Source organism: Callorhinus ursinus, unplaced genomic scaffold (genome assembly GCF_003265705.2).
Source record: "Callorhinus ursinus isolate GAN/ISIS: 27379988/994484 unplaced genomic scaffold, GSC_fseal_2.0 scaffold57, whole genome shotgun sequence".
NCBI lineage: Eukaryota > Metazoa > Chordata > Mammalia > Carnivora > Otariidae > Callorhinus > Callorhinus ursinus.
In genome coordinates, this window is record NW_027397119.1 from 7,871,324 (window position 1) to 7,898,118 (window position 26,795).

General features: G+C 46.5%; 1 protein-coding gene across 24 annotated transcripts in view; it reads left to right on the forward strand.

Moving 5' to 3' along the window:
* The window catches only part of NFASC (neurofascin), a 179,283-nt gene that overhangs the window by 43,276 nt on the left and 109,212 nt on the right, over nt 1-26,795 (forward strand). Inside the window, exon 2 of one of the 24 annotated variants that reach the window (XM_073884416.1) lies at nt 12,278-12,365. The exons of the other annotated variants lie outside the window; for them this stretch is intronic. The gene's annotated coding sequence lies outside the window, so the exon portion shown is untranslated. The remainder of the gene's footprint in view (nt 1-12,277; nt 12,366-26,795) is intronic. 24 annotated transcript variants of the gene reach the window in all.

The following is a 26,795-nucleotide window of genomic DNA, read 5'->3' on the forward strand; positions in this document are numbered from 1 at the left end:
CCTGGGTGGCTCAGTCAGTTTAGCATCTGCCTTCAGATCAGGTCCTGGGATCAAGCCCTGCATCCCTGGGCTCCCTGCTCAGCAGGGAGTCTGCCTCTCCCTCTCCCTCTGCCAGCTACTCCCCCTGCTTGAGCTCTCTGTCTCTCTCTCTCTCTGTCAAATAAATAAATAAATAAATAAATAAATAAATCTTTTTAAAAAATAACTGAAGTGCTTCTCCTCCCTAAAAACAGTCTGTGAGGGAACAGTCTGCAAAATGTTTGCAGATGGACCAGAGGCCTGAGAGCCAGAAACCTGTACAGTCTGTAGGAACAACTCCTCCCAATCTCCGGGCTGTTCTCAGGGCTTTCTCTCTCCTGGCGCCCCTCAGCGCCCCTGCTGGGGACTCTTTGTAGGGGAGGACGTTGTAAGTGACATGGTAATGGGCCTAAGCACACACCCAGAGCCAATGGTAGGTACCAGCCGCCCTATTCCCCCCTCCACAAATCCCCAACCAAGACAGGATGTGATTAACTACTTCTGAGGAGCATTTGGAACTCAGCTTCCAGCGGCTTGAGGAGAGGTCTGATGGAGTCTTTGTTTGCCTGACTCTGAAATTCTGGGGTTGGGGGGAGAGGTGGGGGGAAGAGGTGGAGCGAGAAGGCTCTGCAGGCCCTTTAGACTCCATGGAGAATCGCCTGATAAATACACAGTCATTTGGAATATATTGTCTTCCTTCCTAAGCCGTTAAGATCTGCCTTCTAAATCACTACTAAAGTGTGTGTCTCTTACCCAAGCTCTTAGTGTTTTTATTTTTTTCACTCTTAAAATCAACTGTATTGGGGTATAATTTACATTCAATAAAATGTACTCATTTTAAGGGTATAGTCAGATGAGATTTGACATATGTATATACCCATGTAACTACCACTCCAATCAAGTTATAGACTATTTCATCACCCCTGAAAATGCCCTCATCCCATCTGCAGGCAGCCTCCTCCCCCAGCTCCTGGCCCCAGGCAACCACCAGAGGAGTTTTCGGTCACTGTAGATTGATTTGCCTGTTCTAGATATCCATGTGTGTGCAGTATGGTCTTGTGTCGCTGCTAGGGTTTGATAAGCCTCAGGGGAGAATAAGTTATTTGAGACTCCCGCACGGGCATGGCCCCTGCCAGGAGATCTCCTGTCTCTGCACCCTCTCCGTCCTTCTCAAACCCTTCAGCCTACTCTTACCTGGTGTGTGGACGTGATACACCTTGAGTCTGTGACAGGAGAAAGATCCCTCCCTTCCCTTTGCTTTGGCACTGAGTCTAGGGAAATGGTAGGGAGAGGAGGTTTGGGGAATTGTGGCCTATGGCTGCAGAGCTCAAGATGTGGGGGATGACTCTCAACCATGAGAAATGGCTGTGGGGTTCCAGGAGGTAGACCCTGGGTAATGTGGAGGTGGACAGGCAAATGAGCTGGCCTCTCTCCTGCCGCTGGCTTTGTTACCACTGTTGCTGCCATTCTTTGCTTCAAGGTGGGTGTGAAAGCTGCTCTCCTAGAATTCAGGGGTTCTTTTGAATGAATTGAGGGTCAGGGAAGGGGAGGAAGCTGACTTCAGGTCCAGCCTGTGGGGTGTGTGGCAGTGATCCTAGGTGCCAACCTGGTAGAGAAGGACACAGTGCTAAGAATTTGCTGCAATTTGCATAGCCTTTTGGGGATCTTGTTGACTGATCTCTACAAGTGGGCATATTTGAAGGATATTTTAAGGGTGCTTTCATTTCTTGGGAAAAAAGGGATACAAACTAAAGCCAGGATGCTGTCATTATGATATTTTTTTCTTTTGTTTTATCATCATCTTCATTATTATTTCATTGTGGTAAAATACATTGCTGGGGAGGAAGAAATTTTTCTATGTCCTTCAAGATTCTTCTAGCTAGATTGAGAATAGGTTGACATGAAAGAGAGTAACAGGAGAAAATCAAGTTTAATTTCATACATCCAGGGTCTCTACACAGACATGACTATCCAAAGACAGCCAGGCAATATGAGGTATATGTCATCCTGAACTAAGGAGAAGGGGTGGGGTCTGGAACTTCAAAGGAAAGGAATACAATTCACAGAAAAAATGAAAAAGCCTCAACATTTGGTAAACAAATATTTGCTGGACCACTCAGAAACAATGGGACATAGAGGACTTTGATCAGTCAGGCTTTGCTAGGTTCCTCCCTGTCTACCCTACCTAGTTTATATCATAATGTAGTTATCTGTGGTGATATCTCCCTTCCTGGAGCCCGTCCTCTACCTAAATTATTTTAGGCAGTTGTGTATGTGTAGGAGGCAGAGGTGAAAGTTTCTTCCTGAGTCTTTTGGGTCTTGATTGTTTTCAGCTTAATAATCTTTTTATAATCTGCATGTCAATGTGGCCCATCTTGGGGTGGCCTGCCCTTGGCTGCTGCAATGCACAACATAAAATTGACCATTTTAACCATTTTTAATTATACCGCTAAGTGGTATTAAACAGATTTACATTATGGTGCAACCATTACCACCATCCATCTCCAGAACTTTTCATCTTCCCAAACTGAAATTCCATACCCATTAAACATTAACTCCCCATTCCCCACTCCCACTGGCACCTGGCAACCACCATTGTACTTTGTCTCTATGAATTCCACTACTCTAGGTATTTCATATAAGCAGAATCATGCAGTATTTGCGTGTCTGACTTATATCACTTAGCATAATATTTTCCAGATTCATCCATGTTGTAGCAAGTATCAGAATTCCATTCCTTTTTAAAGCTGAATTAACATTTCATTGTATAGGTATACCACATTTTTGTTTATCCATTCATCTGCCTCATCTGCCAATGGGCATCTGAGTTGTTTCTGCCTTTTGGCTGTTGTGAATTATGCTGCTATTATGAACATTTGTATACAAATATCTCTTCGAGCCATTATGGTATTTAAATGCTCAGCAGCTCCTCCTGCTTAAATTTGCTGCGACCTACCGCCCAGAGTGGTGTGCATTCCTGCTATCCTAGCCTGGCACCCTGTCTCTTCTTAAATTCATGCCTGTGGCCAATGGTATGCTTCAAATACTTCAGTCTTTGATGAGCATGGGGGACTTAGGAGTTTTGAGTTCCTTTCCCTAGAAGCTTTCTTTTCAGTGTGTTTAACTACTCTTGGCCACCAGCTGACTTTTGGAATTTGAGTTCATTAAGTTTCTTAATACCAGAATACAACAGAACATCTTTGGTTCATCAAGGAAAGAAAAGAAACTAAATTTTATCAAGTATCTATTATGTGCTATCAGGTACCTGTGCTATTAGGTACCATTCAAGGTATTCTAAATGTACAGTTATAGCTTCACATCCTTTTAAAGGGCTCTCCTGTGAGATAGATAGATAGATAGATAGATAGATAGATAGATAGATAGATAGATAGATAGATAGATAACACTCCAACCTGAGTGTCAAGGGAAGGAAACCAAGGAGAGGCTCAGAGAAGTTAAGTCACTTGCCCAAGCTCACAGAGGCCAACACTCCATACCACACTTAACAACCTCCCTGGTCTTTCAAATGCAAATGAGCCAGAGAAATTTCTGGGACCTTGTCTTTTACAATGGAAATCCAAGCCTGGAGTTCCCCTTTTGCTTAGAAAAGAATAATCCTTTGGGCTTCCTTGCCCTAGTTTCGGTAAAATATGGAATTATTAATTAAGATTTTGTTTTGTTTTTCCAAATACACAAAAGTAGAAAAGAATATCATGAATCCCCATATACCCATTCCCCAGCTTCAATAATTATGGACACTTGGTCTGTCTTGTTTTATCAGTCAGGTTCTTCTTTTTGATCCGTGAGGTCCTCCCAAGTGGAATGGCAGCAGTTGGTGTTTTCTGGAAGAGAGAAGGGAAATCAGCAGATCTGGGAGTCGCAGACCGAAATCTCTTCCCAGCTGGAGGAGTGTTAATCGCCACCGGTTGGAATTCCCTCTGATGGTTCATTATTCAGCTGGTTACTGAACACCATCCAGGAGGCAGGGGAGGAGGGCAGATCTTTTGAGAGGCCTGGCAGGACCTGGCAGGGTGGTATGCAGAGAGGCTTCCCTTTCTTAGAGCATTTTCCTCCTACTGTTTGATTTTATTGGAATTCTGAGTGGCGAGAGAGAAGGTTATGTGAGGATAACTGTCCCCTTAGGGGAACAACGCTAAGCCAAAGCAGTGTTGAGGAGGAACAGGGACTGGTGGGAAATAAGCCTCTAGCCTCTTCAGCTATTATGAGTTAACAAACATTTCCACTTTTTTTTTTCACTTTTAGTTTTTTACGAATACCTCAGTGCACCAGGCACTGAGCTAAATGCGGCCCATCCAACTCTGACACATTGGTATCAGCTCTCAAGAAGTCTGCGGTCCACAAAAATAATAACTAAGAGCAATTCACACTTGTGTGTGCCAGTGCACTTTATGTGCATTGCCTCATTTATACCCCGGCCCCAAACAGTCTGTAAGAATTATGTCCATGGTGCAGACAAGGAAGCTGGGGCTTCATCCTGTGCTGCGTGTGCAGAATACGTGTAGGTTGGGGAGGGCCGAGGGTCAGAGGAGGGCTGAGGGGACCCGGACCTTCTCTCAGGCTGCAGGAATGTGCTTCTGTAAAAACCCCGCCAGATGTGTGTTCTCAGAGGATTGAGGGCAGCCAAATGGCGCATTTTTTTCTCTGGACTTTATCGAGGACCACGGGATTGATTTTTATTTAAAAACGGGGCCATTCTTCAGGAGGAGGGGAGGAGTCAAGACTGGAACTTAAGAAAGAGTTCTTTCCTGGAGCTGCCGGAAGGGATGGATAGTTTGTTTGTTTGGATTTTATTTAAAAGAAGATTTGGTGTCTTTCAAACTGGTGGGACTGAAAGAGGTTGTTTTACGGATAAGGAAGGAGCAGTTTCTGATCTGGGCTGACTTTGCCCAGTGATCAGGTGGTTTGGGGTTCTTGTGGTGGGTGGGGGAACAGCTGACAGCGTCATCCCTGTCCTCCTGGGGGGAGGGGGGCTCTGGTGCCCAGTTTCTGCATGGAAGCCTGCCTTGTGAGTTTGAACAGATTTTCTACAATCGGCTCGGCTAATGTGTCTAGCAGGGGGCAGTAAATGATTTATTTTAAAAGACAACCTATGAACCTCTTTCCACTCTCCTCAGGCAGCCCCTCCTCCCTGGCCGTGGGTCAGCCATGACCTGCAGGGTTAGGGTAAACTTAGAAGGCTCTGCCTGCCCACCCAAAAAGGGATTTGAAACATTGAAATGAGAGTCCCAAAGGCCAGGCTCTCCTTTAAGAAGAGAGAAAAGGAAAGCATTTATTATTAGCATTCTGATTTTTTCTTTTAATTTTTAATTTATTTTAAAAAAATAAAGAGGTTTTTCTACCATGAGACGAGGTGTGAGGTGCCATCTGGACCGGAAGCAGGAAGAAGGAACGTCCCAGGTTCCTTCCAACTATGTCATTTTGGTCTTCTTCCCTCGTTGTCCCCATGTTGGGGTCCCCGGTAATTTAAAAGCAAGACTGAGTGCAAGATCAGCTTCCTATAGAACCCAAAAGAAAATGCTGTCTTCCAATCAGTGAATCATCTCCATCTGGACCCTGCTGACAGAGAGAGGAAACATGAAAGTGCATGAGGACACCTCTTTCAGGAACGGAGGGTGTCCCAAACTGGCAAGACAAATGCATGTGGCCTTTCAGAACAAGCCAGAATGTGGCAGCCTGCCTGCCCTCCTGGGACTGCAACTCACAGATGACGGTTGCCATGGATACGGGCAACTGGGGCTCCCCTGGGGCAGTGGGGAGCTGAAGGTGTGAGGCTGTTTGTTGCAATGTCTGGGGGTAGTGTCTGTGCTTTCCTCACCGTGGAGCCACACGGTGAGGGACAGGGGACCTGCCTGGCCTGAGCGGTGCCTCCTCAGGGCCCACCCTGGGGGCCCTGTGTACCTAAGGCCACACCAACCACCTGTGCAGAGTCTCTGGGCTTTAGGTGCCACATGGGGGGGCCTGTCCATCGGTGCTGCATGTGCAGTTCTCTCCTCTTTTCTCCTTATTTTGGAGGCTGGCGGGGCTAATGCTAATAGCTCCCCAGACCCAGGAGAGCATTCCTGGATTGGAGGCATTACCTGGTGAACCTTTATACTATGAGTGGGGCTCTGTCCTGGAGGCTGCAGGAAAGGTATGAAAAGGTAGGGGGAACATACTTTATGCCATCCGGACATGCCTGGTATGAGGAGAGAGACACAGCCCATGCCCTCCTTGAGCTCCCAGCCCGATGGGGACCACCAGAGGTACACCAAGGACCCAGGGTCACGGACAGAGACAGGGTAGAAAAAGCCCATCACTGCACACTTCCCATAAAGTCAAACACGCCTGGGGTGTACCAGGTACTGTACATGGGCCTTTCCTGCCCCTCTGGACTCAGTATCGCCGCCCTTTCCCTAGCCTCCCTCCACGTCTGCCACACCAGGCCCTGGGCTCTTCTGAGACCCCAGCAGCTGGGGCCCTTGGGCCCTGCCTTGCCGTTCCCTTGGCCAGGGGCTGTTTCCTCCATCACCTCCCAGCTCCCTCACTGTTTCACCTTATTTATTCAGATCTCTGCTTTGGTACAATTTCCGGACCACCCTGTGGCAAGCAGCATTTCCCGGCTTCCGGGACCGGGAAGACCTAAGACCCCTCCCTTAGCCTCTCCGCCTGCTTGGCTTTTCTTCATGGCACCTGTGCGACTAACTAGTTTCCTGCTGGATTGTCTGCCTCCACTGCTGGACAGTCAACTCCTCCAGTGCTGGGACAGTGCCTTGTTTACCACCGTGTCCCACTGCGAAGAGTATCACCTGGCACGTGGGAGGTACTCAATAAATACTGGATGAGTGAGCGACAAAGTGTGTAGCACATGGTTAGCTTTGCATTCTCCGAGAATGTCGACAAATGCTTTTCTACTCGCCCACCAATGGTAAAGAAAAAACTTCTTACTTGGAATCCTAATTTGTGATGGAAAGACATTCTTCTTAAAATTAGATTTTGGTTTCCTAAGACAATATCTCTCACATGGGGGTATACGGACCCCGGGTGGTTCTTAGATATGATCATGGGAGTTTGGGGATTTGGGTTACTTTTGGAAGGTGTACATGGTCAAGTTTGGAGGACCCATGTGTAAGTTGCTGGAAATCATGTACATAAGTCTTATGAGGTAGGGTGCATTGGAGGTGGCCTCCGGAGAACTTTCTGGGAAGCAGATCTTGAGCAGCAAGTTGAAAGAAAGGAGCAGGTCTTTATACAAGACAGAAAGGCATTGGGCTTGCTTTCGGGGTCTGGCTTGTGATGGTAAGGGGCCATATGGGGCAAGCCCCCATGGGCCACGGGGTCCCAGCATATCTACTTGGCTGAAGTGGAGTCTGAACTTGGATAGAGCAAGGTGAAGCGGTTAAGCTGAGAGCACTTCCTGCCCTGGGAGCCTGCATTTGAGTGACAGCTGTGCAGGGCTGGGACTGCACTGGAGCGGTGACCCATAAACTCTGCTCTCTGGCCCCCTCCCCATCACTTACGGCTCACTGCAGCCTTGTTGGTGTGACGGCCCCTTCAGGAAGTGCCCCCCCCCCCACCGTGGCCGGTGCAGCTGGGGTGGAGGGTGTGTGCAGGAGTCAGCTGGCAGGTGGAAGATTACCCAGCCCGCGGAGGCTGGTCCCCAGCTCACCAGCTTGCAGTCCTTTGTTTAACTGGGAATCAACCAGGCCAGAGGTCAGCATTTTCCTTGGAAGACTGTCAGAGCCTGCCTATGGTTAAGGGGGAGCAGGGTCAAGTTCCCAGGGAGTGGGCCAGGATCAGGCCCTATCTCCCGAATCAGCTCTCCACTGTCTGCAGTCTGGCTGGTGCCAGCACCAGGTGACTGGCAAGGTGGCCTCTGCAGCCTGGCCACCAAACCAGACGCGAGCCGCTGGGAGACCCTTTACCAACCAGGCAGTGACTTCCTTGTTATAGGGACGAGGTACCCAGAGTTACTGCAGAGCTGGGACCCAGACCAGCTCAACACTCTTTCTGACACCTACAGTTTGGGACAGGGGCCCAGGTGGGCAGTGAGATGGGGGCTCCAGCGCCCTGCACCTTGCTTCCTATACTTCACTCCAAAGTATTAAGGTCTGCTCAGGGGGGTTAAAAGTATCCCGCTCTCTGCTGGAGTGACGGTTGTTCTCCTTGAACATGCGGCTGTGATGTGGCTTCATCACCCTGCCGGAGGTGGCGGAACACACACGCTCCAGGACTGTGCTTGGGAGACTTTCAGCCATGGGGGTGAAGTGTGCATAATGAATAGCCCTGAAATGAAAGAGAGGGGCCTGTGCCTGGCAGGGCTCCACCCTTCTCTGTCGGCCGGCTTCCCTTCTACCTGCCCAGGTGCTTCCAGGGTCCCTCATCCTGGGGGTGGTTCCCGAAGTCACCGTCTGTGTTTTGAGGTCCCTTTCTCCTGCCCCCTCCCTGGCTTGGAGGATGGGATCGTGTGGAGGCCAGCAGAAGGGGAATGGGGCAGAGAGAATGCCTGACCTAGAAGATAAACTGAAGGCCTGTTCGGTTTGGGATCTTGAGGAGGGAGTGAGCAGTGTCTGAGTGTTAAGGGCTCTGGTTTTGGAGCCTGAGATTTGCACCCAAGTCCCTTGCCGTGACCTTGATCAGGCTACTTAACCTTTCCAAGCTTCAGTTTCCTCATCTAAAAAGTAGAGTTAAAAGTGCCTTGAACACACGGGGCACCTGGGTGGCTCAGCCCATTAAGTGTCTGCCTTTGGCTCAGGTCATGATCCTGGGGTCCCGGGATGGAGCCCCAGGTTGGGCTCTCTGCTCAGTGGGGAGCCTGCTTCTCCCTCTGCCTGCCACTCCCCCTGCTTGTGCACTCTCTCTCTCAAATAAATAAAGTCTTTTTAAAAAAAAAAGGCAGCACCTTGCACACAGCACTGTGATGAGGACTCCCTGAAATAATATATATCAATAGAGCACTCATCCAAGTGCCCAGTCCCTAGTAGGTAAACATGATAACGTAACTCAGCATCGTCATCATCATCACATGATGGCCCAGTGCCTACATTGTGCCCAGCACTGTGGTGTGTATTACAGAAGATCAAGGGGATTTCTGCCCCAGCCATTGGGCATGGATGGGTCTGAATAGAGAAAATGACATAAAAGAGAGTACCCTGCAAAACATACACATCAATCTAAAATGGGGGGATTTCGAACTAAACAAGGGTGTTGGGGAGAAATCCATAAGGGAAGGCCTTTTGAGGCATTGATTGTGGGATTAGGAAGAAGCTTGGCATATTTTCAAAATAATATTCCAGTTTTAGTATCTCTCCCCACCCTTCTCTCCCTAAGTGAACAATTGAGAATAACACAGTGGGGTTCAAGGAGGAAGTCCTTGGCCAGGTGGCCAGTAGCCCAGGGAATAAAACCCTCCATCTTCACATTCACCTTGCTCTCCTGGGGGCAGAGAAGGAGGCTCCTTCTCAAAGATCAGAGCGTCTGCATGGCCCAATGGAGGAAGAATCTTCCACCCTCTTTGCTCTCGCTGGACTCTGTGGGATGCTAGAAATATTTTTCAACCCACCGAAGGAGAAAGAACTGACCAGGGCCTGTGCCAAAATATTCAGTAAATTCAAAAGGCTTTTGTTTGATGAAGAAAGTGGCTGGCCTGGCGCCTCCTCTTCTGATCTGACATCACAGCCTGGTGGGTTGGGCCTTCCATTCTCGTCCAGCCCCCACTCCGGGGCTGAAAGGCAGTTCGCCTATTCAGGATTCTTTAGGAAAGCTCATTTCTGGTTCCACTTGTTTGTTGGACAGCCTTAGACAACTCCCTGGGCCCCTCTGGCCTGAGTTGCTTCACAGGTGAAATGGCCATACCAGCTCTGCTCCCTCTGAAGGGGAGTTCTGACCTGGTGGTCTCTTGCTCGCCTCCAGCTCTCAGGTCTGAGCTTGGATGACGCGAGTGTTGCCCCTTTTCCAGATGGGCACTCCGGGATGTCAAACATACAATTCTGCCATGATCCAAAACACGTCTGAGCTCTGCTTTGGAATTTGCCTTTGAGCTTGGGCACATTCATTCAATATCCTCAGTGATGGACAGTCTTCTTCCTCTTAGAGGGAAGTTGGTTTCCGAATCAGGACAGTAAGTCATGTAGTATACACACGTGTCATGACAATAAGGATATGATCAAACTGAATGAAGACACTTCTAGTTCCAAACAAATGAGGCTGATTTTGTCCTGCTTTAAACTGACTCAGAAGTCAGTTCCAAGTAGAATTTTAAGAACGTTTTGAGCAAGCACTGCATCCTGAGAACACAGGTGGTAGACTTTTGTAATTTTAAGGACAGCACTCATTTGGATACATTAATTCTGATTTGAAAAAATGAATTTCTACTTTATATATTTATACTGCATGTTTTAAAAAGGCAGTTATCCTCTTTGTTCCTGTTCATTTCCTAATGCATTTGTTTTATGTTAGGGTGTCTGTGATTTTTATTTTCTTAAAAATGTGGCTTGCCCTGATCATTATCAGTTATAAAAACGTAAAACGTCCCGTCTCATGGTTCTCAGACCTACCTCAGCTCGCTCAAACCCAGACTTCTGGGCTCACACACTTTCTGATTTGGTAAGTCTAGGGGGGCTTTGTAATTTGCATTTTTAATAGACTCCCAGGTGATGCTGCTGCCCCGGGACCATATTTTGCGAACCCCTGGCCTAACTGAAAGGGGTTTTGGTGATCAAATCCAACTCCCTTTGTTGTACAGATTGGTAAACTGAGGTACAGGGAGATGTGCCTCCCTTGCAAAGCTGGCAGTGGAATCCAAACATCCTATATGCCCCATCTGGTGCTTCTCAAACTCCTGTCTCTTGATTTGGGACTAGTTAACAGGACACCAGTTTTTAGGATTTTGCAAAACCTTCTTTTTTTTTTTAAGATTTTATTTATTTATTTGACAGAGAGAGAGACAGCAAGAGAGGGATCACAAGCAGGGGGAGCGGGAGAGGGAGAAGCGGGCCTCCCGTGGAGCAGGGAGCCCAAGGCGGGGCTCGATCCCAGGACCCTGAGATCATGACCTGAGCCGAAGGCAGACGCTTAATGACTGAGCCACCCAGGCGCCCTGCAAAACCTTCTTAATTTCAAATAATCTGGCCTGGGGGCGCCTGGGTGGCTCAGTTGGTTGGGCGGCTGCCTTCGGCTTGAGTTGTGATCCCAGGGTCCTGGGATCGAGTCCCGCGTGGGGTTCCCTGTTCAGCGGGGAACCTGCTTCTCCCTCTGCCTCTCCCTCTGCTGTGCCCCCTGCTTGTGGGCTCTCACTCTCTCTCTCAAATGAATAAAAAAAAAAAAAATAGTAGTCTGGCCTGTTAGCCCCTTTAGTATGACCAAGTCATGATTTTCATCTCACTGCCGGAATAGCTTGTGTTTAATTTGCTTTTTTTTTTTTTATTGTGATAACATATCTGCAACCTAAAATTTACTTTCTTCACTATTTTTCGTGTGCAGTTAATTCTGTAGCATGAGGCGCATTCACATTGTCGTGTGACTGTTACCACCGTCTATCTCCAGAACTCTCTCATCTTCCCCACCTGAACATCTGTCCCCGTTAAACAGTACCTCCCTGTAGCCCCCTCCCCCAGCCCCCGGTAACCACCATCCTACTTCCTGTCTCTGACGTGAACGATTCCAGGTACCTCAGCTAAGCGGAATCAGACAGTACTTGTCCTTTTGTGACTGGCTTTTTTCACTGAGCACAATCCGGTCTTCATGGTTCATCCGTGTTGTACCATGTATCAGAATTTCTTTCCATTTTAAAACTGAGTAATATCCTGTTGTCTGTATATACTACATTTTGTTTGTCCATCCATCTGTTGATGGACACTTGGGTGGCCTCCACTTTTTGGTTTTTATGAATAATACTGCTGTGAACATGGGTGTGCAAGTATCTGTTTGAGTCCCTGCCTTCAGTTCTTTTGGGTATATGTCCAGAAGTGGAATTACTGGGTCATATGGCAATTCTGTGTTTCATTTTCTTCCTTTTTTTTTTTAAGAATTATTTATTTATTAGAGAGAGAGAGCTCATGAGCATGAGGTGGTGGAGGGGGAGAGACAAAGGGAGAGGGAGAGAGAATCTCAAGCAGACACTCTGCTGAGTGTGGGGCTGGATCTTATGACCCTGAGATCATGGCCTGAGCTGAAATCAAGAGTCAGATGCTCAACTGACTGAGCCACCCAGGTGCCCTCTGTGTTTACTTTTCTGAGGAACCTGCTTTGCTTTTGATTCCAGGAGCTTAAGGATCTGCCATGAACACATTTGTGGATAACAGAGTCTGAATAGGCCCTGGCTCTTACTCCTCTGGTGCCCATGTTGGGAGGTGAGTCGGCTGCCCCTAGGCCTCGTGATAGAGCAACCCTGTTATTCCCAGTTTACTCCTAGAGGCTCTAGGTGGTCTTTCAGGCTTTCTCTCTTCCACTCCTTGACTCTGCTCCGACTTCACTGTCACCAATCTCCACTCGTATTTGTCTTGGGACATTTATGTGTTTGTGTTCCTGTCCACCAAATCTCACCAGCCCCAGAAGGCTCCCGCTGCATTGCAGAACGAAGTCTGGAATGAATGGGGCCAACCCCATCGCACTGCACCTTCCATTCTCTGGGTGGAATACAACTGTCCTCCCAGGAAGGCAGCATGTCAGGGGGTGGGGTGGGAAGACCTCACACAGAATGGAGAGTAAGAAATTCACAGTTAATGAATGAGTATGACAAAGAGCCTAGAGTGCTCTCAGGCAGGGTTTGGGGGCTGGGCATTTTGCAAGAAATAGCCAACTACTTGGCTTGGCTTTTGCCACCACCCAGCAGTCTCTGGGGCTACACCACCTGCAGGGACCCTGGTGCTGCCCTGGGAATAAAGAGGGCAGTTGGGAAGTCTAGTGCCTTCTGCTTCTGAATAGGTGCCAGCTTGAGGGTTGGAGGACGAGTCTTCCACCCTCATCTGGGGGGATCTAGAGCAGCGACTCCCGAAATCAGCAGAGGGAGCACTGGGGGTAAAAGAAGAAGGAAGAATAGGCTCTAGACTTGTCAACTTGGTTCCAGCCCAAGTCTGCAAAAACCCAAATGTCTCTTCAGCTGACTCAAGAGGATACTGTGAAACTTCAAAACCAAAATGACTGTATCTTAAGTTTAAGGAAAATTGAGACTACACAGCATTCTCTTCCTGGTTGATTTGCAGAACCCTTCTATCCACGATGCAATAGCAGGCAAGTGTGGAATTCCTTCAAGTGGGTCCGTGTCACTTTTCCACCCTTTCCAGGGTCACTTAACGGAGTGGCTAGGTCACTTAAAATTTTTTTTAAAGCGACAAGATGCCCGTTATTGATGTCATCAGAAATTACTTTTTTGGTCTAGTTCTAGTGCCCCATTATCCAAATTAACAGAGGGTAAAGTGAAGTAGATGTGGTAGTTAATTCACGGAATCCTTGTTGGCTAGGAATAACATCCTTTTTGTTGATTTTGTATCAGCAGGTGATGCAGCCTTTCTGTGTAGAGTTTTATGGTTACAGTCCACTTTTACTGACATGTCTCTACACATTGGTAAATGGCTTGTCAGATCTGGATACTTTGACTTTCTCTTCCTTCCGGCCATTTTCTCGGAGGGAGGTGGTCCAGACTGCCAGCCCTAAACGTGTTACATCCTTGTTTCCTTCCCTCCGGTCGGAAGGAAGGCAGCTAAGGGTTCCCAGATCCCAGGAACAATCAGGGAAAGTAAATGTACCGGGTGGCAATTGGAGATATCTGCCTGGCTGCTGGGAGCCCGTCATCAGGTCTTCAGAAGACAAATTTGTAGAATCCATTAACATCGATGCTTGCTGCTAATTGTAACCAGACCCCCACCTTATCTCAGCATCTTGCTGCTGCTTGAAAAGGGCAGTTCCCCTCCAGGAGCTGATTACCCTTTCCTGCTGCTCTGTGTATAAAAATGAGAGGATGTTTATTTGCTGAAGGCTGCAATAGAGTCTTCAAATGAGACCAGCACAGTCTTTATGGGCCTCCCCTGTCCCTGAGAGCTGTCTGCATACATCTGCTTAGGGTGAGGCAGATGCGGCTGACTTGCCAGGTGTTAGACCTTCAGGAAGAGTTATTCAGTGCTTTAAATCCCCCGAGACAGAGGCCATGAGGCGCCTCCTTGGTAACATCCATCCCTTCCTCCATCCATTCTTTCAGGTAGTGTTTGCTGAGCATTCAGGTACTTGTGCTGGGAGCAGCCCTGCGGCCAGAGCTGTGTGAGACCTGGCGTGTGCTGTCTCAGAGCCTCCAGGATGCTTGAGGAAGCCAGACTGTTCTACAGGAAAATGTAGGCAGCAATACAGGGCAGGCCTTGGGCCAACAACCCCGTTGTGTTCTAGGTAAATAAAGAGCATGTTAAACTCAAGCTCTTGCTCCTAAACAAGACATGAAGTAATACCAGGAGTGGGGGAGAAGTCAAGTATTTTAAGTATCCTAAGGAAAAGTATTTAAGAAACATGGTGTCTGTATCTTTGGAAAGTTGGGGGGCCTTTTATAAGAGGGAGTTATGGGGGGGTGACTGTGCATGCATCCCCTGGCGCTCGCCCAGTGGTCTGGTGCCGTGGGAGTGGGCCAGGCCTTCTTGGGCAAGCATAGTGGGATGGACAGAGAAGGTATTACCTCAACTGAGAGCCAATGAAATTTGGGTCTCCATCACAGGAGCTAGATATAAGGTGTCTTGAGTCATATTTGAGGGTAGAATGTAAAAATCTCCTCCCCCAGACAGGATTCTTGATAACTTGGCATCTTGGCCTGGAGCCCCTGGAAAGGCAAGGGCTTTTGTGCTACAACTTCATGAGGGAGCATGATCTCAGAGAACAGAAGCGAAGGAAAAGGTGAGAGATACAGGGAAAGAGGGTGAGGCCGTGAGGATACATTATTGATCTGGTCGCCTCTTGGTATCAAGCCCAACCAGTGGCTCGGTCTTTCAGGATTATAAAAACAGATTGCTCCTTGGGACAGTCAATCAGGAGAGGAAGGGCTACCTTCTCCCAATGGTAAAGAGCTCGTCCCACTGGGCATCCATTCCCCTGCCTCTCTGGGTGGCACATGGCCAGGCTCCCGAGTGGCCTTGCATTGTCTCACTCCCCAGTGTCAGTAAGAAGCCCTAGAGATGGAAGCAAGAGGTACAGGAAGTAGGAATTCATCGAGGCACTGCTGGTGGTGCCCATGTGAAGTGGGTAGCTCTCACAGAGGCGGTCACTCCAGTAGTGTCTGGGACTATAAGAAAAGGCCAAAGGCTCTGGGGACAGATGTGGCTTGAGAGGCACTTGACCACATACCTGCACACCACAATGGACAGGAGGCAAGAGAAATTTTCTTTTAATATTGGCAAAAGTGTGGGGCGTAGAGTGGAACGGAGGGATTGGGGGGGTGGGGCAGGGGTAGCCCAAGAAGCATTATTGGTTTTCCCAAGAGAGATGGAGATAAAGATGAAGAGGAAAGATGCCCAGATAAGCGGCAGCACCTGCCACTGAGTCTGCTGCGGCCAAAGCTCTGGTCAGACTAACCCAGTCCGCGGGGAGACCATTTTCTTTCTGGTCCTGGCCTCCCTGGAGCTCTGCACCTAACCCAGCCCAGGGCAAAAGATTCTGTGTATTCCCCTGTTAGTACTAAGCACCAGCATGTGCCTTGTCCTGGTATAGGCCTGTCGTGCTGGGTTGTTTTAAATTTGAGTTCATCAATGAGCCCCACAGTAAGCACTATATGAGCATATGAAGGTAGCTCAGGGTTGGTAAAAATAGAAACATTTCGAATAAAGTGGATTCTCTGACACCTGCTATACCTGGGAAGGTTGCTTTTGTGAGGCTACATTAATCCTTCTTGACCCTCTTGAATAGTTAACCCCTTCCTTCCCTGAACTCTTAAGACTCAGCTCTGTCTCCGTGACCTACTGCTGCCTCCCAGGCCACCCCCAGACTTAAAACAACAACCTATCACTTATTCACAATTCTGGGGGTCAGCAATTTCAGCGGGGCTTGGTTGGGACGTTCTTCTGATGGTCATGCCTGGACTCATGTGGCTGTAGTCCCCTGGTGGCCCAAAGGGGGCTGGATGATCTCAGCTGATTGGTCCGGGGCTCTGCTAGATGGTAGCAAGATGGTAGCAGCTTGCTGCATAAGGCCATTGATTGAACACCTGGAATGTGGCTGCCCTGAGCTGAGATGTCCTGTAAATGCAAACCACACACACAGCGGATTTTGAAGACTTTGTAACTATGTCTGCTGCAAACCATCTCATTTAGTAATTTTTATATATTCATTACATGTTGAAATAATCTTTTGGAGATTGGGTTAAATAAAGTATATGGAAGTTAATGTTACCTGTTTCTATTAGACTGTTTTGTAGTGTTTTAATACAACTATTAGAAAATTAAAAATTATACATGTGGCTTGTGCTGTTATATTTCTGTTGGACTACATTGCGCCATGTGAAGGAAATGTGTAGTTGCATGACACGTGGATCTAGAACATACATTTCATGGTTTACACATGTAACTGATAAAACAGATGTATGTTCCTGCCTTTCTTCTCTTGCCCATACATTTCACTTCTGGTGGAAGGATCCAGAATCACTTACATTTGGGGAGCCTGGGCTAGGATGCAGAGCCTTGTTTTGCAGCACCTCTGTTTTGTGAAGAAAGGGAAGAAAGCCCAGGGAGGGAAATGACTTAGTAAGGACTAGAACCCAGGATTCCTGCTATCCAGGCCTGTCTATGCTACTCACACCCTTCAGTGACACTTGGTTGAATCCCAGACTTCTCCATAGACCATCTGCTTCTCCAGCTGAGGTGCTCTCCTCTTTCCAGACACCCTAAAACCCTTCCCTACCCCAATCGCATGCCTTGCCTTCATGCCACAGGCAACCTGACATTTTTATACTCAATCCCAAGCGACAGAAGCAGATGCAGGAGCTCAGAGTACTGCCATTTGACATTCTGCTGTAATCAGCTGTTGTTCACTCACCTAACCTACACAGGTGGGACCAGACTGGGAGCAGGGCTCCCAAATCAGCCTGGAACCAAGAATGAAAAGTAGAGCCTATGATTATTACTGACCATCACTGAGCTAGCTGGGCTAAAGCGCATCTGCCTCGCCTTTTGGCCCAAATGCTCCGAGGTCCTAAGGGAGTCTGTAGCTTCCATGGCTACAGCAAAGCAAAGCTGTGCTGCACCCCTTGCAGAAGCTCCAACACAAATATCATTAGACAGCAGGGAAACAATTATCACGTTTTCTAGTGATCTGGTTGAGACTTGAACTAAAGCACAGCAGGAAGCATGAATAGGAAGGGACCAAGCAATTAGATACTTAGGAGCTAAAATTGATAGGAATTGGGTGTGGGAGGCTTGGAGAGAGGAGTCTGGTTCTTGTGTCTAGCTGGGTGAACCTGCTGGATGATGATCTCCTTCACTGATAATGCGACTATAAGGAAGAGGTGGAGGTTTGATAGAGATCATAGGTCTGGTGTAATTATGTTGTTTTTAAGGTGGTGTATGGGAGACCCTTGGGGAGAAGATCAGTAAATAGCTAGAGATAACAGATTTAATTGTGGAAGAGAAGGAAGGACACCAGCAATTGATATTGAGTAGCAGCAGGTGGTTGAAACCATTGGTGGAGATAAGCTTCTTCAGGGGGGTTGTGGAGACTCAGAAGACAACATGACCGAGAGTGAGACCCTGAGAAATAGGCATGTTTCCAGTGCAGGGAAAGGAAACAGAACCTTTGAAGAAGTCCAAGAAGTGATCCAGCCATAGGGCCTGGGACTTCATCTGTAATTGCTAACGAAAAGGAGAAAGGGATTCCTGGAATGTAGTGAGCCATGTGTTGTTCGTCTTTTTATCTCCCAAAGGGCTTTTAGAAGATACACAATTAATGTTTGTTAAATTGAATTAAGTTGCATTATAGTGCACTGCACTGATTTGAGCTGAATTGAGTTTACTACTTCCTGGGCTGCTCTAGGAGTTTTAGGCTTTCGCTCTGCTCTGTCCAGATTCTCCCCTTTCCTTTCTCTTGTTCACCAAGTCCAGGACACAACAAGAACTTTGTTGCCCAATTAAACATTTCAGAGTCTAAGGAAAAGCTACCGATTATCTCACCATTACCATTTTCTACCTTCAGGTGATAGTGAGCAGAATGCCCAAGGTAACAGAGGCTTAGGTAAAAGGACATGGAATGACCTCTCATAATGAAACAGTCGGAAGGTAGGTGGTTTCAGTTCTGAGGCAGGACTTTGGTTGTAAAGGACCTGTGCTTTTTTTTTTTTTTTAATCTTTCAAATTTCGTATCTTTACTTTGTCAACTCTCAGTTCCTACATTTACTACCTCATGGTTTTGAGATGGCTCCATAATTCCAAGCATCATGTCCTAAAATAGTCAAGTTCTTGGTAGGAATAAAATGTCAGGCCTCTGCTGTATCTTTGACGGAGATAAAAATCTTCATCAGAAGTTTCCCCAGCTGACTTCCTGTTATGCCTCATCAGCCAGGTTGGCCATATGTCCATCCCTAAGCCAACTACTAGCTAAGGGGAATGGTATTACCATGCTTGGCTTAACCAGACCATGGCTCATCCTTTGGAGCTGGAGGAAGATCCACCTTCCTTGGGCATGGTACTACCAGAAAAAACAAAAACAAAAAACAAAACTGTGCCCCATAAACTAGGGAAGAAGGAGGGAATGGCTGTGGAAAGAAATCAGTGGTGTCTTCCTTACCCATATTTTTGGTCCTTGTGACTTAGGTTTGAAAACATTCAATTCAACATTTATCGAGTACTTACTCAATGTATCAAGAATAGTTATTTCATCACTGAGGCAGATAACAGGTCAGATTTTAAAATCTGAGTAGATCCTTCTGCCTACCACCTCTTGTTGAGCTCTGTTACTCCTTGGTGGACTTTTCTCGCTTGGGATCCTGAACCAACCCTCTAGGTTCTGCTCAGTTCTAAACTGATAATGTGGCCAGTTCCCTCACCATCTTGGTTGGTGCTACCCCTGACTTTCAAAATCCTGGATTCCCATCATCTTTGTTGTGTTTCGGTGGACCTTGTCCTCTATACTCCTGGTCTCCTCCCTTTAAAATATTTTCCTGCCTATTCTCCTATCTATCTCTGATCCATCTCCCTCAGTCTCAGTTTCCATCTGTCAACGTCAATGTCACCTTCTCGCTGGTGTGCTCACTCTCTTTTTCTTCCTACCCTCTTCACTCTCTTCCACCTTGGGCCTGGTATCACTCTGTTCCTCCGAAGTCACCTGCTGACCTCTGCTGACTGTTCCCAATTTGGACAGTCTGTGGCTCAGAAAGTTCCAGTAAGTCCCCATTGCCTGTTACATGAAGTCTGAAATCTGATAAAAAGATAGATACCTAGCCAACAACAGTGTTGCCTTTGTAGAGGGGACTTGGGTGAGGGGTTCCTTAACGTCATCTGTATTACTTGAGACTTTTACTGCAGCAAAGTATTCTGTGTGACTTGCATAATTAAAAAACAAAACAAGAAACCTCTAGCCCAGCATTCTGAGCTTTCCACATTCTTTCCAGCTCCTCTCCCACTACTCTTCTATGTGAACTTTCCTCTCCATTCAGATTGGCATCCTTCCTCCCCTCGAAACCAGCCTTGAACTGTTGCACAAGACACAACCCATTATCAAATGACCTGTGCCTTTCCCTTCTGACTTAATCAATCTCTACCCCTTCCTCAAGCTTCCAAGACCTAGACTGACTAACACCTTGCCCAGCAGCCCCATCTCACCTCCTGCTAGCCCCTCCCCCTCCCCATAAGCCTGCTGGGATCTCTTGCATTCTCCGTGAGCTTTTGCTGTTGTACATCAGGGGCCCGGACACGGCGACCCCTATGTCACTCAGCTCTGCTCTTTTGGTGATGCCTGATAGCACATCCACTCTCGCTGCCTTTATTCATTCATTCTGATTTTTGCTGGTGACACTGAATGTGACTGGCGTGGCTGAGGCAGAATGTCAGCTGACGGTAGTGGGCTTTAAGATATGGTCTTCCAAAATGCACTGACCATGAACTGAAAACACTTGCACTATTCATTTGGCTTTTAGATGTTTACTTCCTGGTTATACCTCTGATATTGTAGCCTTGAGGCATTGCTTAAATGGCACATTGTTACCCACTGCTTCCTATATATCTTATCCCCTTTAATAAGATTGTAATGGCATAAAGGGCAGTATCATATCTTATTTATTTCTATGTACTACCCCCCAGCATCTTTCTCAGTAAATAACTTATCGTTTTGATTTTAATCCGATTTCCTTACAACATTTTCTTCATAGCTATATTTTCAAACCAGCACTCATAGACTTACTCATTTTTTAAATACTTAAGACCCCGCATTTGAATTTGAAGGTTGTTGTTTCCAGTCTCCTTTATGTAAGTGACCCCTCTAACCCTATAATCACCTACTTGGAGGTTCAACGACTGGAAGAGCCTTCTCTGGGTTTCTACTTTTCTCCCCGATCTGTAGGAGGTTGAGAATGAAGGGAATTGGTTCTGCAAATGGGATAAGTTGCCTGGAAATGGCCTGATCCACTGGTTTCCTTGAGACTGTGTTGTGTAGAAGCTTCTGAACAGCACACAGCTCTGCCCACTCTCTGGCCTGAAGGAGACAGCAAGGAGTGGGCCAGAAGGAACGAAATGGAGGAGGGGGAGCCAGAGTGGGGTAATCAGAAAAGCTGAACGCAGAGAACTGAGGCCCATTGCCTGAGGTTGCTGCAAAATTGGTGGGAGGGGGAGCAGCGCAGCCCCTCCCCCCCCCCCACTGTGGCTGGTGCTCCATGGCTTTAATAATTGTTTTCTGAGTAGCATTTAGACTGGCATTTAGTCAGGCCCAGAATGCGAATTCTTGCAGAGGAGGCAGCCAGCACAATCCTGCTTTGTTCTAGTTCTTTGAGGACTAAGGAAATAATTTTTAAAACAATACCCTCCTTCCTGGGCTGTCACTTATTTGTTTGCTCTGAGGATTTCTCAGTAACTCTTTGGTCTCTGTTGTTTGTGTTTAACCTCTGTGCTCCTAACCACAATGTAGGAATTGGTAGGAGGGAGGGTTTGGGTTTTTATGAAAGGCTGGTGATGTGTTAATTGTGCTGTTCTACGTATATTGGACACTCGTCAAGGGTTGTGGGCCAGGGTCTCTCTTTCCTTTTTCCCTTTAGGCATCCATTTGACACTTTGCAGGCCTTGGTTTGACACAGTCCAGGACCATTCTAGGAACTACTTGGGGGTGGAAAAGAAGTAAAAGACATAGTGTAGTCAGTATACTGTACAGTATATATACAGTATATTATAAATGGCTGACACTACTTATTGAATTTCTTTGACTCTGACCAGAAACTAGGCTAGAAACATTATAGATATCGCTAAGTGTAATCGTTAAACATTTCTTGAGTGGTTTTTTTCCCAGGCCCGATGCTAGGGGTTGGGAGGGAACTTAGGCCATCAGGAAAGACAACTAGCCTTAAGCAAGTAATTACAAGTGTGTATGGGTGCCTTGCCACTCTTAAGGGTGCTCTTCCCAGCTGCATCAGATCACTGGAGCTTGTTAGTAGAATGTAGCCCCAGATATGCTGCATTTTAACAAGATCACTGGGTGATTCATTTGTATGTGCTGCAAAGAAGGCACTGCCAGCAAACTGGGATTTAGCTTGCTCCAGGATGGCAGATCAAAGAAGGTTCTCTGTGGAAGTGACTTTTAAGCTAAGAAATGATGAGGGCCTAGCAGGAAAGAAGGTAACAGGTGGAAGGTGAGGTGGAGGAAGCTTCAGGCAGAGGGAGCAGCATGTGCATGCTGGGGCTGTGACATGCAGTATGATAGCAGAGCTCAGGGGTAGACATGGGCCAGCTGGGGGAAAGCCCTGTAAACCAGGGTAGAGAACTTAGATCCAGTGTGAATGGATTGAAGAGAAATACTGTCCCCGCTTTATAGATGAGGATCAAACCAGAGCTCAGACAGGTTGAATAACTGGCCGAAGGCCACAGAGCTAGGAACTCTTTGGTAAACTAATATGGGCTGGAATTTATATCTGGGTCGCTAATTCCAAAGCCCCTTTTCCAAACCTCTTCATGATTTTGTCTTCTCAGGTAATTAAGAAGACAAAATATGATATAATTTTTAATGCATCTCTGTAGTAGTTAGGATTTGAATGATCTTATAATAAAGTGGCTTCAGTAAAACAAGATGATTACACTTAGAATAACATAATAAAATTTGTGAAGTCAAAAGAGATATAAATTCATTTTGAGCACAGATTTTACCCCCTTAGGGGCAGGAAGGTACAGTATAAAAGTTTGTTGGGAGATAGAGTGTAAAAGGAGACATATACACCATATAGATAACTCTGATTATCTAAAGAAATGGATGACTCTCTCAAAAAGAACCTTTTTATTTTTCTTATCATAAAGTGTGAGAGGAAGCATGAAGTGGTGAATTGTGAGGGTAAAGCATAATATGATTAAACTAGGGTTGTTTCCTTCCCTTGTGCCGCTAGGCTGAGCAAGACCTAGCCTCCCTCCATCCTGTCTGCTCACGGTGAGGATATCAGTGCTCTACAGTCCAGATATGTGAGATTTGGCATTGGCATCAGCTCAGAGGACCTCTTCTCAGGGGACCCACCAGGTTTCAAGTGGTTCACTGCTTTCTAAGAGGTCACATTGGCCAACCCAACCACTGCAGGGGATGAGTGAAAGCAGACTCCTGTCCTTGGTGTAGGGGAGGTGAAAAGAGGGGATAGGAGCCCTGGAGCTCAGGGGATTCCAAACTGTTGGGAGGTATGACTTTTAGCCTTGGGGAGCTTCCAGTCTAACAGGAGAGGCACAGTCCCTGACTTTGGAGAGCTTGCAAGTGCGATGGGGGAGGCACAGCTCCTGTCTTCATAAAGTCTAGACTGAAGGGAAGAAACAGACCTGCCCCAGGGAGCCTCCAGGCTGATGGGAGACACAGAAAGCAGCACAATTATCAACGTTACCAAAGCTGTAAAAAAAAAAAAAAGTCACAGCATTCCTGGCTCCACGTTGCCATCAGGACTTTGAAATATGACAGTTTTTCCTGGCCAGCTGCAAAAGCCATAAGTACTCATCACATGGCAAAAGTAGAAGCCAATGAAGACAGTAATGTCCCAGATCATGCTCCTCTTAATTAAATGGGTTATCTCTGCGCAAGGTTTATTTTAGGTTGTTACTTATAACCCCGGCAGAAGAGACGGAAGTACGACTCCTGAGGCTGAGACAGGTAGCTGGGCAATACTCAAGCCATCTCTCCCCCTTTCCCCTCATCTGAACACTAACTTTGATCACAGTTCACACTCCCCTGCACAGCCAAGGCCCGTGGCACCAGGAGTGGGTGACACATTTGCCAGTTCCCACCTCTAAAGAACAGCTGTGCCTTCCAGCTGTTGCTCTAGAGCACTGTCTAGCAGGTGGTATATTTCTCTGGCCTTGGCAAAAAGGGAATCCTTCTGTCTCCCTGCTCTTCCTCCTTAACACCTCCTCTGGAGACCATGACTGCTGATAGCAGGGAAGAAAGAAGAAGAGCTTGAGTTTTGCTGAACAGGACAGTGGATTAACCAGGAGGTTCTTACTTTTGGCCCACAAATGATTTACATGTCGTCTTGAGCAAGTTCTCCTCCATTCCTTTACTCTGCCACCAGGACCACTCTTTTCCCACCAGTATTAAACTAAGGAAGTATGGTGGACATGTAAGACCACATGACCCAGGTTCAAGTCTTAGCTCTCCTACTCCAGGCTGCATGACCTTGGATGAGGTGATTCTCTTTGTCCTCAGATAAAGGATCTTTAAAAATAATTTGAGTTAAGTTTTCTTGCCCGTAGGATGGGAATGATGATGCTGGGTGGTTATGATGATCAAGTGCAGTGAATATGTTGAAGTGCTCTGAGAATTTTAAAGCATTCAATAACCAGTGAAGGGGAAATGAGTAAGTTTCCCTTTTCTCCTCACATGACTGTGGTGTTGATAATATTGGGGGGGAGATCATATATGAAAACAAAAAGTTCATTAAAATATAAGAGATTAATGTAGCCAAAATAAATATTGAGTTCACTCAAGCCTGAGAGCCTGAGCAGTAGGAACAGCTAACTCGCGATCAATACCATGCCAGGGCTGAGGGGGAGAAAGGATAAATGGGAAACCAGGTCACAGGCTCAGAGAAACTCAGAGTTTAATAGGAGAAATAAGACTAAGAACATGGCAGTAATGCGTAATATTGACCATTGTATTTCATACTCAAAGTCCTGGGGAGGTTCAAAGGAATCCAGGAAGCCTGCATGGAGAAAACACTTTTTATTATAGCTGCATGTAAAAATATATTCATTTACTGAACAAATACTTTTTGAGCCCCGTCTGTGGGCTGGGCACTGTTCTAGAAGTCAGAGATGTAGCGGGAAATAGATAAAATGCCTGCATTTGAAGGGGCTTACATTTTAATGGGGGAAAGTTGGGCAATAAATAAGGAAAATAAAATAAGTTGTACATTAGGAGGTAGTAAGTGTGACGAGTTATAAAATAGAGCAAGTGTAAGGGGCATAAGCAGTGTTGGGGCAACATGGTCTGCAATTTCAGATAGTGTTGACGAGGTGGTTCCTAAAGAGACAATGGAACGAAGACCCAAGGGAGAAAAATAAGATAGCAGGCAAGAATGGTGGTGTGGACCAGGGGAATAACAGGAAAGGAAATGAGGACAGAACAGATTCCTTATGAAGCAAGAGGCACTAGAATTTGCTGATGGCTCAGGTGTGAGGTGAGAGAGAGGGAGAAGGGTCACAGATGACTCTAAGGGTTTGTCATGAACACCTTAGAAGAAGAGTTATCATTAACTCAAATCGTGTGTTGGTGGGAAAGGTGGAAGAAGATACAGTGAGAAATGCCAAGTAGGCAGTTAGATATGTGGGTCCAAAGTTCATTGGAAGGGTTCTGGGCTAGAGATGTAAAATTGAGAGTTTTCAGCATGTAGATGGTATTTAATGCTACAGGACTACATGAGGTCACCCAGGAAGAGAGCGTAAGTAGAAGAGAAATCCTAGGACATAGCCCTCTAACAGAAGTTGGGAAGAAGAGGAGGAACCAGCACAGGAGACTGATAAGGAAGTGGTAAGGAGGGGATTGTAGAGATTGTGCTGTTCCAGGTGCCAAGGGAAGGAAGCATTTCCAGGAAGATGGAGTGATCACTTGTGTTAGATCAAGAAAGATGAGAACTAGGAATTTATTTGCCATTGGGCTTACACTGTTAAGGTGACCTTGATGAGACCAGTTTGGGTTGAGTTGGAGAGGGAGGGGGATCTTGATTGGAATGGGTTTAAAAGAAGTTTGGAGAAGAGAAATTGGAGGACCTAAATGTGAGCAGGGCTTGTAAGGCGTTTTCTCGTAAAGGGAAGAGAAACAGGGCAGTTGCCAGAGAGGAAAGTGGGGTTAAGGGAAGGCTCTTTAGCTTAGGAGAAATCACAGCATGTTTGTAAACTGGTGGGAAAGATCCAGTGAACAAGGAATGATGGGGAAGCATTTTTTCTTTAAAAAATAAAGTGTAAGGGGGAAAAAAGCGAGATGGAACTGATAGATTAAAAGAGACATAATACACATAGGAACTAATGTTATTAGTTAGGACCTTGGGATTATTTGGATTCTGATTCAAACAAATAGCAAAAAACAAAAACAAAACCAAACCAAGACATTTGTGAGACCATTGGAAATCTGGATACTGAATAGATATTTGCTAGTAAAAAATTATTGTTAATTTTGGAGTTGTGATGTTATTGAAGTTGTGTTTTGTGTAGGGGTCATCTTTTAGAGATAGATGCTGAGGTATTGTAAATGATATTATGCAGTGACAGGGGTTTGCTTCAAAATAATCCAGTGGAGACATGGGGCAGGGTGTGTAGATGGTGTGTGGTTGGCCTGGGGTCAGTCATTGTTGAGGTTGGCTGGTGTGCACATGGAGCTTCATTACACTTCATAATAAAAATTAAAAGAAAAAAGAACGGGGAAGGAGAGGTGAGGGGTTTAAGAAGAAAAGGGAAGATATGAATTACCATCTGAGAGGGCAGATGAGGGGGAGATGCATTTGATTTTCAGATGCCATTAAGGGCCCACTGGAGATTAGAGAACTTGAATCGAAAGTGAGGTCAGGCAGCATGGAGGTGTGTATTTTCTCAGCCATGTTCACTACACATGTGCAGGCACAGAGTAGGCAGAGAGCTGGATTTAACCAGAGTTGTGGGTTTAGCCAGCTATGCACAAGGAATTGAAAATATCATTCGCCCATCATGTCTTGAAGGACCGGGAGGGGGGGGGTGTCTTTGCTTCTGTGACGTCACAGCTAATTTGACTAGCTGATTCCCCAGTCCACCCACAGGTGTTGACTGAATTTAATACTTTATCACAATATTTGGAAGTGCTAAGGACGGGGGGAAATGGAGATTGCTGAATGGATATGGAGTTCCGGTTTGGTACTGGTGGTGGTGGTTGCACAATAGGAGTGTACTTAATACCCCCAGACTGTACACTTAAAATGATTAGAATGGTAAATGTTGTGTAATGTCTATTCTACCATGGTCTTTTTAAAAAGATTTTACCTGGTTGCACCTATGAGAAAAAATAAACTGGAGATAGAAGGGGTTCCAACTGAATGCAAGCTGGTGCAGCCACTCTGGAAAACAGTATGGAGGTTCCTCCGAAAGTTAAAAATAGAGCTACCCTACAACCCAGCAATTGCACTACTAGGTATT